Here is a 16727-nt window from a genome sequence, read left to right on the forward strand (position 1 = left end):
GGCCTGGGGAGTTCACATCAGCAAGTGAATTCGTCAGCTCCAAAATAGCGCATGTCCCCTCAATCACAGTCATTTGTCTAGAACTAGTCACATGGTCCTGCCCAATTCGTGGAAAAGAGGTGCAGAGGGGCTGGGAAACATAGACTTCTGTGTGTATAAAATGGGAAGAAAGTCCAAAATAATGGTGAACATTTGAAATATCTACAATATGGGAAGCGTTTTGATGGCAGCGGTATAGGAATAAAATGAACAAAGAAGCCAGTGTGGTTTGGTTAGGACTTTACATGTGTTTTGTAGAATAATGGGATATAAGTTTGGAAAGATGGGTTGAGGCCAGATCGTGAAAGGCCGTTCACTACAGGCCAAAAATCTGTTTTATTGGTGACATGCGCCATGCAAGATTTGGGAGGAGTATGAATGACTCATGCTATATCTTGCATGGGTGCTGGTGGTGATTTGTATTGAATTGTAGTCAGATTTAAGAGACATGAAAACCAGTGGAAGATTTTCTTCCAAATCAGCTAAGTATGAAGTAACACCCAATTTCTGCTGTTCCTGGGGAAAGCACAAAGGATACTGTACTAGCTTATCTCCCACTACACATGCCCCAGTTGAAGATTCTTTTTGCACCTTCTCTCACCTTATTCACTGTTAACCCCTCACCTTTAAGACCAGTTAACAGGCAAATACAATGTCTAATAACTACACATCCGAGAGAACATTTGTATTTGGAACCACTGGTGATATCCATGAGCACTTAAAACGTGAAAGGTATCATTTAGCTTTGTTAAGATAACAGGACTGATGTGGAAATCTCCAGCGACATGGCAGAGCAATGGAAACGACGAGGGATTCTGATCTGTGACTCTATTTACCCAATATGAATAAATAAATAGCTACTATTTATGTGCTTAATTATTTTGTGCCAGACAACATGTTAGTACTTCAGTCCTTTAAGATGACCTGCAAGACCTGGGATGGTCTACACTGGCTGCTTTTCCAGCCCCATCCTTCCACCCTGCCCCTCTCTGCTGTAGGACTCTGGCCTCTTGCTCTTCCCACCTCCTAGCTGACGCTGACTTCATCAAATGTCTGCTCAGATGTCACCTTCTCAAAATGCTCTCCCTGACCACCCTGTATAAAAGATCAGTTTTCCCAGTCACTTTCTATCTCAATATAGAAATAACCTCAATGAAGATTTTTTTTTTAGTAAAACTTATCACCTCCAGGCAAATTCTATTTTTTGTTTATTGCCTATGTTCCCTATCAGCATATAAGTTCCATGAGGTCACGAATTTGTCTCTTTTGCTTCTTACTGTATTCCCAGTGCATGTAACGGTTCCTGGCACTGAATTAACTGTTTGTTCAATTAATAAGTGACTTATTTAAGCCTCATGAGACCCCTCTGAGGTAGGCACCGTTCATATTTCTATTTTATGAGTGATGAACCTGAGTCCTAGGGTGGTTTGGTAGTCTCTTCAAAGTTTCACAGTTACTAATCCTTGAGGCCAAGATTAAAACCAGGACTGTCTGATTCCAGAGTCTGTATATTTTGCCACAGTGCTTTTCCTGATGATCCTATACTCGGATCGTGGTAATTGAAAGTTGGTGTAAAAATCATTCTTTAAGAATACAAACATTTCATGTATATGTTTGAATCATTTCTCTGACATTAATATATATTTATTAAAAACATGATAAATATCTCTATATGCATGAGAAAGTAAACTGACTCCCAACCCCCCTCCAAAAAAGTGTCTTGTGGAGCTAATAGAGGGTGATCTTGAAGAGCAGATTTGCTCACATGGGCCAAATGTTTCCTCCTGCAGAGTGGGCTGCTTCCCAAAGAATTAGCCTCTCTCAAAATGAATTATTAACCCCAGCGTCCTGGCCAAATTCCCACTTGGATAGTCTAGGAACTGTTCAAAACTTGGAATCTATTGAAATTAGCCTGGCTTGATTGCAGTCTCTGCATTAATTGTGATATAATAGAGTTTCTCTAGAGATTTGTGCATATATTATTCTAATTTGTATAGACTGGCTTTGTCTCTTAAATTTTTTAGTTTCTTCTTCCCCTCATGAGATATATAGCCTGCATTTCTTTATAAGTGGTTTTTTTTTTTTTTTTTTTTTTTTTTTTTTGTAATTTCACTGCATGAATAACTGTGAGCTCCTTTTTCCTTGGATTTGCCAAACCTTTTTCTCACTTGAATGATTAGTCTCTTGGTCATTATCACAGTGTGTTGCAGACATTAGCCATGAGGAGCTTCCAGACTTCCAACTCTCTTACTCAAGTGCAAGTGTAGCCTAGGTAGGGAGAGAGTTCACTCAATGAAATTTTTCTAATTGCTTCTTTCAAATTCCCAGTCCTCAAGGAGCTTATGTTCTAGTGAGAGGCACATATCTATTTTAAAGTTTAAAATAACTGACCTAATGGTGTAACTATTTAGGATTCCCATACACTTCCTAAATTATGGCTATTAATTTCTTCAGGCAATTCTGTTAAATGATTTAGACCATTTATTTGTCTTGGTCATAAGCAGACTCTAAAATGTCACTTAGATTCTGGAGAAACAAGAGAGGTATGAGTTTAATTAAACTACAAAATCGTTTTGCTTAGGTAAAACTGAAACAAATATCTTAGAAATCCATTGTGTTGCATGGTTTTGATGGCAACTGTAGGCCTCATACAATTAGTCAAATCTTGGCAATGTCACATGATTCTTTCTATAAGTTGGCCGTTCTTGCCTTGAGTTGGTACAGTCAAGCCTTCAATATAATAGTTTGTTATAATGGGTAGCTTCAGCAGTGTTTTCACACTGTAAGCTTTCTCTCTAATCTACATAGAGAGTAAGAATGAAGATTTTGTTGAAAGGCAAAAAAATTATTCCTAGGAAATAGTTGGCCTCATAGATTTTCAGCATAGGGAAAGACCTTGAGAACTCAAGGCTCAAGTCTTTGCATTTAATTATGCCTGGATCACAGACAAGTGGTAAGTCACTTATGCTTCCTGCATTCCGTTCTTTACCTTTACCAAGTGAGATGAGACAATGGATGTGAGCCATGTGCACTTAGAACTTCAGCAGCTAATATTAGAAAAATGCTTTGAAAATGACAGATGGAAAGAACTATAAATGCAATCGCTAATGGATTTATGCACTCTCTCTCTCTTCTTCCATTCTATTTCTACCAGTATTTTCCAAAAAATTTCCCAGGGCTCCACCTGAAGTGTGACCTGATGGCACCATAGCACATGTGTTTCCTGAGTTGGTTGAGTGTTTCCCAAATGTATCTACACTTTAAATTCAAATGTTTATCCACTAGGGTTTAAATCATGGAAAGTGTTACTGCCTTAGTGTGACAGCCATATACTTCTGCCTAGACAATTGTTGTAAGTTCTGTGGGGCTTTCTATAGGTTTTTCCCCCTAGATCTTAGTCAATATGGGCCTAGAAATATATAATTCCTTGTGGAAAAAAAAAAACAATTCAGATTTTCAGTAGTGTAAATAAATCGACAGAGAGTATGCTTTTAAATCTGTAACATGCAGAAACTTCCCATCCCCTTGCCATTAGCCTCCTCCCAACTAGGTGGTTCTAACTATGAATGTGAGAAGGTAAAAGCCTAAACACGGATATTTCTCCTGCTTCCCTTGTGCACTTGAAATGAGACACTCCATACTTCAGTCTCAGGTCAAGCACTGAAAATTATTCCTTTATTTACTCATTTACCAAATATTTATTGAGCTTGTACTGCTCTCCCAAGCACTTTTCTAGAAGCTGGGTATACAGCTGTGAAAAAAACACAAGTGAAAATCCAAGCGCTTATTAATAAATCCATCAGAATGTTTCATTTGGCCTTTCTTGTAAACATCTAAATTTGTTCATGAAAAAAAAATAGAAGAGCATTAGTCCACTGGGGGTATTAATTGCTTTGCAAGAACATTATCTTATGAAAGAACTCACTTTAGCAAATAGCAAGCTCCTTTAGTAATTCAACTTACAATGTTTGTACTTATTATGAACTGTATTCCCAAATGTCCAAGGAGTTAAAGAAAAGGAATGTCTCCAGAGAATGGTTCTAGGTTCTATAACATCTTTAGCATTCCAGTCACTTAAAATAAAATGGAGAATGTGTTTAGGAGCTTGAGGAAGAGAAAAGAGAGCATAACCAATCAAATGTGAAAATACCCATCTCAGTTTCTAACAGTTCCTCCATTGCTCCAGACCCCTGGCTTGTTAAATTTCTAGCCCAGGACCTGGCATCTATCCATCAATGTTTGTAGAATTGTACAACTATCACTATGATAAAAATGTACACAGGTTTATTCATTCCTTATAATAGTATATTCCCAGGCCATTTCAAAATTGCCTGGTTAGGTTAGAAAAAAGATGAAAACCTTTAAAGTAGGGCTTTACACATTTCCTTCTGAATTTCCTCCCTTTCTGTATTTCCTTCACTGTATAAAAATTTTAGATGTTCTAACACCTGAATTGAAAAAGTCTCTTCTTTAGTTTCTGCCAGATTAGAAACTGATTGTCAGTCTGATTGTTAGATACTGATTGTCAGCTGCGACTATGCAAAGGAGGAGAGTTTGTCAGTCTACTTTCCTCCAATATCCAGATCAAATCCAAGTCACGATCTTATATGGAGGATCAGAGTCATGAGATGATGGTGATTTTTATTGACATTTTTTAATTCTTTGAGATAATTTTTGACTCCTCCTATTTACCTCTTGCTAAAAACGACTCTGTCTTATCTGGCCTAAGAAAATGTCCTTATTTAGATAAAGCATAATCAATACTTGCATGGAATGTACATAGAATAATACCTTGGATTTACTTCATGATTTTTCGCTAGAATCTAAAGGCCATTTTGTGGTTTATTTCTTGCCATGTGGCAATCCTTAAGTGTTTTGCTAACTCCTTAGAGAACTAAACCCACTCAGCTTACGTTGCATGAGGGTATATTTCCAATTACTCCAATAAGAGTATTTAAATTATTTAAATATTTAAATAATGCCTATGATTCAGTCAGTTACACCTGAGTTATTCAAGGTACCTTCAGATTTCAAACTACCTTATTTCAAATGAAAAACTTATCATTCCCTTATGGTCAATTGGTCAACTCACCTTACTCTGAAATATTAATGCTCTTTGTATTATGGCAGAACATGGGTCAAATTTAAATTCATCTGCTAAAGATACAACATACCAAGCAGGTATCAGAGATGTTAGAGGGCTCTGTCCATCATGAAGAAAAGCCACGGGTAATATCCAAACTATTTAACAGGCACCAACAATCAGAATGGATGTTCAACTAACCAGAGCAGATACTGGCCATCGTGGTCCATGCCAGTTGAATTCAGCTGCGTTAAAGGTCCGTTCTTTTAAACTCCAATTTTTGTGGAGACGCCATTTTCAGGGCTTATTATATCCTTGTAAGAAATATTTTCATGCAAAAAATTAGAATTATTTGTTCTAGGAATGAAAAAATACACTACCAATTTCTAATATACAAATCAGGAGGAATAAGAAGTAGTTATTGTTTTCTGTAAAATCTTATCACTTAATGGATTGGAAAAAATTGGCCAGTAAAATAATTTCAAATATTCATATTTTTAGTATTTCCCCCATTATTCCTCTTTCTTTTATCCAAGTTGATAAGCAGATGCAGATACTTTCTGCGAGGTCAACTTAGCTACCCAAGCTAAGGGGAGCTTTTTCTTAATATTTTCTGATTTGCTGTGCAAATTAGAAAGAAAATAGCCACCTACTAATATTTAAGTAAGCTCCTAACATATATTAGCATATATCCTTATTGTTTTGCCATGAAACTTTTAATTTCTGTGTCTGTATTTTCTCTTAGTGCACATATTTTTAACTTATTTGGATTTACTTAGCATAGCATTTAATTATGGTAAAAGGTTAAATACTATCAAATGATTTGGTATTCCAATATTTAATCACTTTTACCTTGAATGAGTAAATGTTTAGTCAATAGATATTCAGAGTCATAAAGACATATTTTTATGTACATATATTTTTTCATTTTGTTTGCTTATGACATGGATTAGATAGTTTATGATCTTATATACTTAATTACCAGAAGAGACATACTCATAAGTATGTTCAAAAGACATTTTGAAGGACTTCTACTTACTGATGAGTTGATTTGCTCTAAATACAAATTAGAAACTCACAAATCGATTTTTTCCATCCGCTTAGAAACACTCTTTATTTAAAGTATTTGCATGTTCTAAAGCTTAGGTAAAATAGTAACGGGGACAGTATATGTACAAAGATAGATAAATGCTGTGGTGGTATCTTGTTCTGTCTCCATCTTGATGTATTAGTTAGCTTTCACTAAACAGGCACTCTAAAAAAGGGAAGGAAAAACAAATTGATAAGATAAAAGTGTGGGGAATTCCAAAATAAATACTGCTAACTGACCTTTTTTGATGGCTCAGTTAGGAGTGTTCTTATTATGGTACCAATTGGTTGCTTTATTTACTAGTACCATGCATAACTAAGGTAAACACTTGGGTAATATCTTTGGCTTACTTTTTCATAATTTCTGGACAGACATAATGATCTTTCTCCCACGGTTTTAAAAGTCAGATAAATTCCAAAACATTTAGAGAATATGGAGCTATAATTTTTAAAAGTCAAGTATTTTTTTTTAGCCCACTTCCCCTTTTTTAGAGTATATCTCTAAGTATAGAGTTGTATCTCATGCCCATTTATATGCAAAAAGAAGCTCTGTATATGTTAGAAAAAGAAGCCAGTTCGGAACCTCTGAACCAATTTCCTAATGCTAGTGTTTTACACCTTAGAGTTTTTATCTTGGTGAACTGTAAAATGAAAGAATTAACTCATTAAGGAGTTCTGTTTCATCATAGCCACTCCGATTAAAACCTTCTCTACAGTATGGTGCAAGAAATGGTCAGTCACTACTAAAGTTTTCTTTTTAACCACTGCTATGCATCACAAGAAGTCATTAGTTTACAGCTACTTCCTTCTTATTTTTATGACTTTTTAGCTTATCATTAACCCCATTCTCTTATCCTGTACTCTGAGATGAGCAAAGAAGATAATATCCACAACATTTCCACTGCTTACTCTAGAGATAATAACTTTTTGAAAAAGAGATAACCCTGTTTCTTTAAACAACTCCTTCCTCTTTAAATCCATGATAGCTTTCCCTTGTCAAGTTAGACTTTCAGTGCATTGTTAAGGGAATCAGACAAAATTATTTATAGCATGGTCCATGCAGATGAAATTGGACTAAACATACCGGAATTGTTTATTATTTCTTGTAAACTTGCTTAATAATTCTTTAATATTTACCCCACAATTTTTTTTAGCATCTTTATTGGAGTATAATTGCTTTACAATGGTGTGTTAATTTCTGCTGTATAACAAAGTGAATCAGCTATGCATATACATATATCCCCTATCTCCTCCCTCTTGCATCTCGCTCCCACTCTCCTTATCCCACCCCTCTAGGTGGACACAAAGCACCGATACCCCACAATTTTCTATCCAGACTTTTTTCAGGTTATTAAAGAAATGTAATGGATTAATAGCTAAACTTATTTCATTCTAATTCAGTCTCTTATGCCACTGTGTCTGGACCTGTTCAGTAAGGTTGTTGTCATAAGACTAGATACAAGTATGTCAATTGTCTAGACATTATATAACTTTAAAGCAACTGCTTAGCGTTTTTAACAAGAAGTAATTAAATGTTAATGAAAAGTCCCATACACTTACTTCTTTTCCACAGCTTCTTAGTGTTACCATCGGAATTTGCCAATTTCTACTTGGTTCTCTACATATATAAAGTTATACTCTTGTTTTAAATAAGAGCTGAATTTCACTATTTCATATTCAGTGCAGGAGAGAGGTTGATATTATCTGCCTTGTTGAGTGTCTCCTTCCTTAAATCTCCCTTCTCATTTGGTATCTAGTTTTCACCTCAACCGACTTCCCTCTCATTTCAGAATAGTATTTTTCAGATGCAAACAATTCACTTATTTCCATTCTCAAACTTGATTAATTCAACATGCACTAACTGATACCTTTTGCATGCTAGGCAGTGAACTAGATTCTGGAAGTAAAATATGGCTAGCCAGTCCCTGCTCTCAAGGAGCAGAGTCTAATAGGCGAGATTGACAAATAAGCAAGTATTTGCAATGCAGTGTGGCAAATGAAGAAATATAGGGTGACATAGGAATATATAGGATATGGATAGTAAGTAACTTACAGGATAAAATCTGGCTACTGGTATCCATAATTCCTAGGTAGAAATAAGATGTTCCATAAGAAATATTCTTTGAGATTATATGAGTGTGAAACTTGTTCTTTCTGGGGAAGTCAGGGACATCTTTAAAAACGGAGGAGGCCAACAAAGTTTGGGGCAAACCACTTTGTTTCAGTCAGCCTTAGTTTTATTAGACATAAAATGAGAAAGTTTGTGTTACATGACTTCTGATGTCCTTTCTAGTTCTAAAACTCTGAGTCTGTAAGTTTTGCTTTTGCAGTACACTGAAAAATCTAAATAGCCTAAACCAGTTTGAAATCTATTTCAACAAATGATCCATAAAATAAATAAGCACAAAATTCAATTTTTTGGAAAAGTGGTCTGGCTGTAGAACTGAGTAGCCCCATAAAATATTAATTTGGTCATAGTGTGGAAATGTGAAATGATCGTTAAATGAGTCAAGGCCTTATTTGTGGCCTTTGGCTCATTTGGTAAGATTACCCATTAGCCATGTAGGCAGCATAACACGCATGGCCAAGCAGCTCATGGGAGCGTCCTAACAAATGTTAAATAAAAATTATCTTTCTCTAGCCTTAGGAATATATTGCTGTTATTTTCAAAATAAGACTGTGCTCAGCTTTAAAATCTCAGTCAATGGGAAAATAATTATATTCATTGCACTTAAAATTCTGACTCCTATCTGCAAATGTGTTTTTCTAATATATTTTTTACATCTCTTTGGAAGTTTAGAAGTCAAATGAGTGTTGATGGTTTCTGACCGTCTTTTAATTTTATCACTCCTGCCGGTATGAATTCCCTTTGTACCATTGCAGTAGGTATATGTAACATTTCCCTTTGCAGATGCAAAAAGTGTTTCTTCTTAGTCCTAAGACGCTTTTTTCCTTTCAGTCATTAACTTTGGTTTCATGAAAAATTCCTTCTCCATTTTTCTATTTTATCTATATCTGGATAATAATAATTTAATAACTGTTCTTAAAATCTCTGTATGATAATCCATTAGGCTCATTCAGTAGTCCTTCAGCTTATCTACAAAAGAGCGTGTGCTTTTCTCTTTGCTCTTTTTAATGAGGCCTTCCTACCGTGGCTCTAAATATCAACCAAACATGTTAATCTCTTAGGATCTGGCTGTTATTAAAATCTCTCAAACATTTTCTGAATTTTAAAACATGTGATTATTATAATGTAATCTGTTTACTTCCATGTGAACTCAAATGGAAATGAATCTCCTGAAACAGCCACATTTTCTTCCTCCCAAATATACATCTGGCATTAAAAAAACCAACTAATTTAAATCTAGAATCTGGGTTTCCATGACACCAAACATCTGGATGAAAAGTGAAAAATTCAGTAGATGTTTTCAAATATCCAAATATTGTGTCAGTAAAACAGTTAAATGACTGTCTGAATCTCCCCATATTTATCTGGGTTTTTATGCATCATATATGTGGCACTGTCAGTCCTTCCTAATGGAAAACAGTGTCAATGTCAGAAATAATGTATTCACAAACAAGTATGTACGGAGTACCTATTCTGTAGGAAACATTCCAAGTGCTGTAGAGCAGCAGTCCCCAACCTTTTTGGCACCGGGGACGGTTTGGTGGAAGACAATTTTTCCACGGGGGGGGTGGAAGGGGGCCGGCGGAGGCTGTGGGATAGTTCAGTAGCGGTAACGCGAGCAATGGGGGGCGGCAGATGAAGCTTTACTCGCCTGCTCGCCGCTCACCTCCTGTTGTGCAGCCCAGTTCCTAACAGGGTACTGGTCCGGTACCGGTCCGCGGCCCGGGGGTTGGGGACCCCTGCTGTAGAGGGTTCGAGGTTAAAGGCTTGAACTCTGTCCTCAAATGAATTGCAGTGCAGCGAGGCCTATAACACAAGTACACGTATACACATAAAAGATGATGTGGAGTGAATAAAAACACAAGAGAGGAGGAGAGAAGGCACTGTGGAATTTTGGAGGAAGGTGACTAGTCCAGGCTAGGGAGGGTTTTCTGCTGGGCCCAGTGTTTGGACTGACCATGATGGACATGCCAGCATCATGGAAATGGAAGGGAATGTTGCGATCACACATTTGAAATACGCTCTCCTTCAGCAGCTGGGAATTTTACTTAAATCAAATAATCCTAAATTAGCCAGATGATTGCAACGGTTTTTGTGTCATTTTTCATTATCACAGCCTTGGGTTTCTGTACGGTTTTTGCGTCTAAGTGTGTTCTCAGGTATTTTGGTGAGCAAATTTGTATGCATCCCCCTTAAGAGTTTCAACTTGATACAAAGAAGCATACTGAAATTTACTCTCCGTATGGTCATTATAAAAAGTCTACCTTATACTTTGCTTTTCAAATTAGAAAAAAGATATAAAATTTTCACAGTTCCATATACATTGCATGCTTAAACTTCTATCTTCCAAGTTAGGTGATTTTTTAATCTATTAGGATCACAACTCTGATCAACTTTTTAAAAAATCCCAAATCCTCAAGATTTTTGCCATGTTTGATCAGAATCTAGATTAAAGCAAAATGGTTTGCCTCTTCTTCTTCCCCACACCCTGTCTCCCTCCTTTTCCTCACCATCCTTCTCTTTTTTTAAAAAAAATAAACAATCATTTTAAGCTGGAGGGGAATATGGAGTAAACTGAGAAAATTTCTGATAATCTAAATTGTGCCATATGTGTTAGTCAGCACTAATAAATTGGCTCAAGTAGCTAAAAGGTAAAGGGTGGCTGGATTTAGATAAAGCTGGATCCAAGGGCAGAAATGTGCACAAATCTGTTCTTTATAGCTACTGGCTCTGCTTTTGTCTGTGTGGGCTTCATTCTCAATCAGGCTCTCCCCATTTGGTGGCAATAATGGCCATCAACAACTCCAGGCACAAATTCTACTGACTTAGTAACCCCAGTGAAAAGAGAACACCTTTGACTGGCAGTCGTACTGACTCCCATTAACCTAACTTGGGTTCCATCTTCAGAGCAGCCAGAATGATTAACTATGTTGATTGGCTAAGCCCTGAGTACATCCCTGAAGTAAAATTAAGGCACTTTTACCAAAAGAAAAGGGAAAAGGTACTTCAGTGAAAAACTTTAATGTTAGAGTGGGAAAGTCCTCCACTAAATATCAGTAGAGCGGGTGGTTATCCCAGCCTTACCACTGCCTGTTTCTATGACCTGGAGTGTTAATTAAGCCATTGCGTCTTGGTTTCTTCATCTACATAAATTAGGTCGCAGGACAAGGTTCTGTTTAAAGACTTTTTTAGCTCTCATATTTTGTGGTTGTGATCTCAAGAACTAGGACAAGGATAAGACACCCAGAAAATGCAGATTTACAAATAGTAACACAAAGCAGGAGATACATCACGTTTCATGTAGAAGTGCTTCTGGGAGAACCCGACGTTGCTTGGCAGTGGAAGAGCAAAAGGGTTGCAGGTTGCTCCTGCATCCTGAGGTAGTGATTAGAAGCTCAGACAACTTGAGAGGAGAGGGTGTGGTGTGTATGTGTGTGTGTGTGAGAGAGAGAGAGGGAGGGAGAGAGTCAGTTGAAGTTCAGAATTAAACCATCACAACTTATTACTATAATCTCCATAGATATTTTGTAAACCACAAAGTATGCTTTGTTAACCTCATTTTACTATTACAGAGACTAAGTCCCAGGCACAGTCTTGTTTCAAGGTGGCAGAACTACTGACAAAGCTTGAATGAGAACTTAACGTCTATTTTTTTTCACTCTTTCTACAGATCTTTAAAGACACTGAGACAGAGTGGGGGGGAGAAATAAAGAAGTTTAAAAAACCCAAGGCTTTACTCTCAGAAAGTTATACTTAATAAAGACAAGTGTGAAAAAAGACAATGACAATGAAGGGCTAAAAATTATAAATGCCAAGTAATCACTATGTGAATTATTTTATTTTTATAAATTCATTTATTTTATTTATTTTTGGCTGCGTTGGATCTTTGTTGCTGCACTCGGGCTTTCTGTAGTAGTGGCGAGCGCGGTGCGCGGGCTTCTCATTGTGGTGGCTTCTCTTGTTGCAGAGCACGAGCTCTAGGCACTCAGGCTTCAGTAGTTGTGGCACGAGGGCTCAGTAGCTGTGGCCCACGGGCTTAGTTGCTCCGCCGCATGTGGGATCTTCCCGGACCAGGGATCGAACCCGTATCCCCTGCATTGGCAGGCAGATTCTTAACCACTGCGCCACCACAGAAGCTCTCACTATGTGAATTTAGTGGAAAGCAAATATCTTGTTTCCAGTTTTATTTTCAAATTTCATTTGCAGTATACATTCTAATCATGGCGTCAGAATTTCTGTTTACATAAGGAAAGGTGTTAAATTAATGGCCACTGAATAAGTTTGACATTCCATGAAAATGCATTGATTTTTTCAAGGGTTAGGTCTTTAGCACCATCTATTTGTACCAGTTCAATAAGCCTGGTCCCAGAGCAATAAGTGATATTTACCCAATGCAGTTTCATTGTCCATATTAGAGAAATTGCTTAGAGGGTTTCATCTACGAGTGGCATCATCAAACTTAAGGTCACCTGAATTAACTCTATAAAATAAGTCGTATCTTAGGGGTGGATTGAGGAAAAGGAAGTGGTGATCATGATGACCAAGTTCCAAGTATTTGCTGAAACTAAGAACCTGCCCAACAAGTTACTTGATCATTTGTCTCAAAGGTTATATTACATCATCACAGAAGAAATTTGACAAATTGCACATTGTTCCTTCAAGAGCTCATCTAGTAAACTTTATAGACCAGTGAGTCGAACTCATAGGGTAGGAAAGTAACCTTAAGGACTAATTCTCAAGGTGTCCTGCTTTTAAAACTATCCAGTGAAAAAGTTACCATAACAGAAGAGAATATCTAATTGTATAAAAAGTTAAATTATTATGTTTTTAAAAAAATATGGAGTGTATAAATTAATTATAATAAATTAATATTACTTTAAAATTAATATTGGATTTAAAAAAATTGTTTGCAGCTGTAAACATGCAGACAACATAGGAGTATATAAACATAAAGTAAAAGCCTGCACCCCATGCCCTACACAACATGAAGTTGTGCAGAGCATGGGGTGTGTGTGTTTTTCCAGATGTTTTCCTTGCATGACAAGCATAGATATGTGTGCATTTAATTAATTAATTTATTTAGCTATTTATCTATTTTACAAAAATTGGTAATACAGGTTGTTCTACAGTTTACTTTTTTCATGCAACAATATGTGGGGAAAACCTTTTCATGAGAAACTCCCATTTTATTTAACTATGATCCATTTGACAGATAGTTAGGTTGTTTCCAATTTTTTAGCCTTGCAAAAACTGCATTTTTCATTTACTGTGTACTTCTAATTCATGAGATGATTAGAAATATCACTTGAAGTATTCTAAAACATCAGTATAAATCCTTTCAACGTGGAATAAAGATTGTGATAAATTGGTTCCAGTTTGGACAAAACTGGAGAGGGATTAACCACAAAAGAAAATTATCATTAAGTGATTTCACCTAAAAACTGTTTCACTGATACATTCTAAGAATACTGTAGATCTATTTGCATGTACTTGATGAACCAGTTTAACCCCAAAGGGATGAGAAGAAAAAAGAGAGAGTCTAAGGTCAGTGTCTGGAATACAGGTAATATCTCACTTTCGAATGAGTCTTTAGAAAAAAGGCAATTAAAAAAATATTTTCTGTCTACGTTGAGTCATGAGCCATACGTGTCTTACTAACTTTTTTAACAGCTGTCAGTTGATATTCAAAGTAAGAGGATATTTGTGATTCACCTCTCTTCAACAGTGGCTTTAAATTATTTGGGGATGTGAAAAACTTTGACCTATGCTGGTTCTTTCTTGATGAAGGAAATCATCATCATCGCTATTATGTTACAATGTGTGTTCTTATGAGTAAGTTGAGCCACCTCTGAGCCACTGGACCAGGGTAGGTTGGCCCCCATCAGTGAACAGACTAAACTATAGCCTCAGTCCAAGAATATAGAAACTGACAACAAATTATTGCTTGTGGTCTACTTCCAGTTTTCAAGTGCAAACATACCAAAGTTTATTTTAAATTTGAGCCAGTCAGACATTTAGCAATATACATCAAAGAAGAAGTGAAGGCTTCCCATGTTTATTATTTCAATACGATGTCTGTTCTAATAAAGTAGAAGAATGCATATGATAGATCATGTAGTAGAAATTCTCTAGTTCCACAGTTTGGCCTTAAATATATACATATATTTGTAAATTAATCCAAAACACATTGCCATGGTTCCAATTCCTCTGAAAGCTGATTGTTTTCCATTCCTTTTTTAATTTTAGAAATACAGTGGCCGACTGCCAGAACCCTTTCAGATAAACAGTACACTCCCTGTATAAAAGGGGCATAGAATCATGAACGTTCAAAAACCACAGAACGTTATTTAAATAAGTTAAAGTTATTATGGTCTTCCCTATTAATTAAAAAAAAAAAAGCCATCTGTGCAAGGTGAATTTTGGTAAGGTCCCAATTTTTTTAATGATTGTGGATGGAATTTGCAACTGCTTTCATAGTGAAAGTACAGTTCAGGGATTCCCAAGATAAAATGCACTGTTTATGTAATTTTTGTGGTCATTTGACTTAATTTCTAATAAAACACTGGGAAGAATTCTTGTTACTCAATCTGAGTGTACAGTCCTGCTTGAAGGAATTGACTCTACACTAACTTCCCCTTTCTAGTCTTCTACTAGCTTAACATCCTAAACCTTTATTTCATCTAAACCTTCTCTGTGTGTGTGTGTATATGTTTGTGTGTGTCTCTGCCTGTCTCCCTCACACACACACATACACACACACACACCACAACCCACATTTTGTCAGAACCGTCTTGGGCAAATGCATCATAATAGTGAACAAGACTGAGCACACCAAAAAAAGAAAAAAACAAAACACCACCGCATGAAGAAACAGCATACTGGATGACATTACTAATGCAGATCTATACATCCTTGTGATGAGTCTTTATTTTCATTTTCATTTTTGTTATTTGCAGAATTGATTTCCATTGGGCAAATAACCTAGAAACCCAGGCTTTCAAAGTCTTAGAGGAATAAAAAGTCAAAGGGTGCTCCTCCCTTGAATTTGGCAGGAAAATACCACAACAAGAAAGATTTGGGGATCGTTTTTGGTCATTTTCCCTCCAACCAGTGTTTTCAGTCAATTAAAATTTGTACCCTAGGCCTTTTCCAGTTTGAAGCCACCCCAGCATCTGCGATGAGCAATCCTTCTTGTTTGTGCAGTCATTCATTATCTCCATTACCAAAAGGAGAATAGAGGACAATTACATTGTTTGGACGAATCAGAGTGTTAGGAGGAGTATTTGTCATGGTGGCAGAGTGAGTGCAGCACCTGACAGGCAACGATTGATGGCCAGGAATGAGTGTGAGTGGCCAAAGCAGCCTCATAGGATGCAAATTACTGACTGTGGATTCCAATTTATCCTGTTCATTTTTCTTGCCCGTGCTGAAGACCATTAGTGGTTTTTGAAGCAGTGAAGGGGTCATTACTAATGTGGGTAGGCTCGAAGCAGGAGGGGGAAGGAGGGGAAAAGCCTTCTGTAATTACACAGCTTTCAGGAACAGGCTGGAGGCCCTAGCCAAAAAAATGTCAACACCTCGCAATCAGAAAAATTTATTTTCATTTTATGCTTAACCCATATTAACTCAACATTATCATCTTTCTTTGTTAACATTTGCAGAATATTAAAAGCCTGGCTTCTATATTAATACAAATCTAGTTAACCCCTTTTGCAATACAGGGGATTTTGTTTAACCTAATGGCATTTGGGTTTGCTAATAAGTAATTGCACACGTTTTGGATAATGTACGCTATTATGGAAGATGAAATACCTGAAGAATAAAATCTTAGATGATTGAAAAACATTCACTCTCTCAAACACTGGAATGATTAGAAAGCTCTGAATGGAATACTTTGTTGTTCCTAATGTCAGCCTTTAATAACGTTGATGGGAAATATTTATTACTCAAGGCTTTCTAGTTTAGGAACGACTTTGACATGCTGTATAAAAGTTTACTCTTCTGTTTAAGAAAACCAGTGAATTTAGAGCAGAGACCTATTTAACAGACATGTTTTATAGTTATGTACGTGCCAGTACAGTGTCTCAAAGTAAATGTACGATTCTACAGTAACAATCTTTGATTTCGGAATGAGAGAGGAAAGTGGTTTGCTGATGGGAAGATGGTTTGTTATAAATGCTGGTGAGTTGTGATGGGAAGTAAAGAATTAAAAAACACCGAAACCTATGGCTTCATTCTCTTATTGCCACACTTCAGGGTAAAACGTAAAATTTCTGTATTGCACATAATTGATTCCTTGTGATGGGTGGTCACTTTGTGCGACCCTCTTAACCTGGAGCAGCAACCAGTAAAAATGAAAGAATCTTCCACTGTCCCTTAAAGGAGTCA

General features: G+C 36.6%; 1 protein-coding gene across 10 annotated transcripts in view; it reads left to right on the forward strand.

The window, feature by feature from the left end:
- Positions 1-16727, forward strand: part of MEIS2 (Meis homeobox 2) — a 200891-nt gene that overhangs the window by 125055 nt on the left and 59109 nt on the right. The gene's annotated exons all lie outside the window — the stretch shown is intronic.

The sequence above is a fragment of the Balaenoptera musculus genome, chromosome 2 (assembly GCF_009873245.2).
Source record: "Balaenoptera musculus isolate JJ_BM4_2016_0621 chromosome 2, mBalMus1.pri.v3, whole genome shotgun sequence".
Classification (NCBI taxonomy): domain Eukaryota; kingdom Metazoa; phylum Chordata; class Mammalia; order Artiodactyla; family Balaenopteridae; genus Balaenoptera; species Balaenoptera musculus.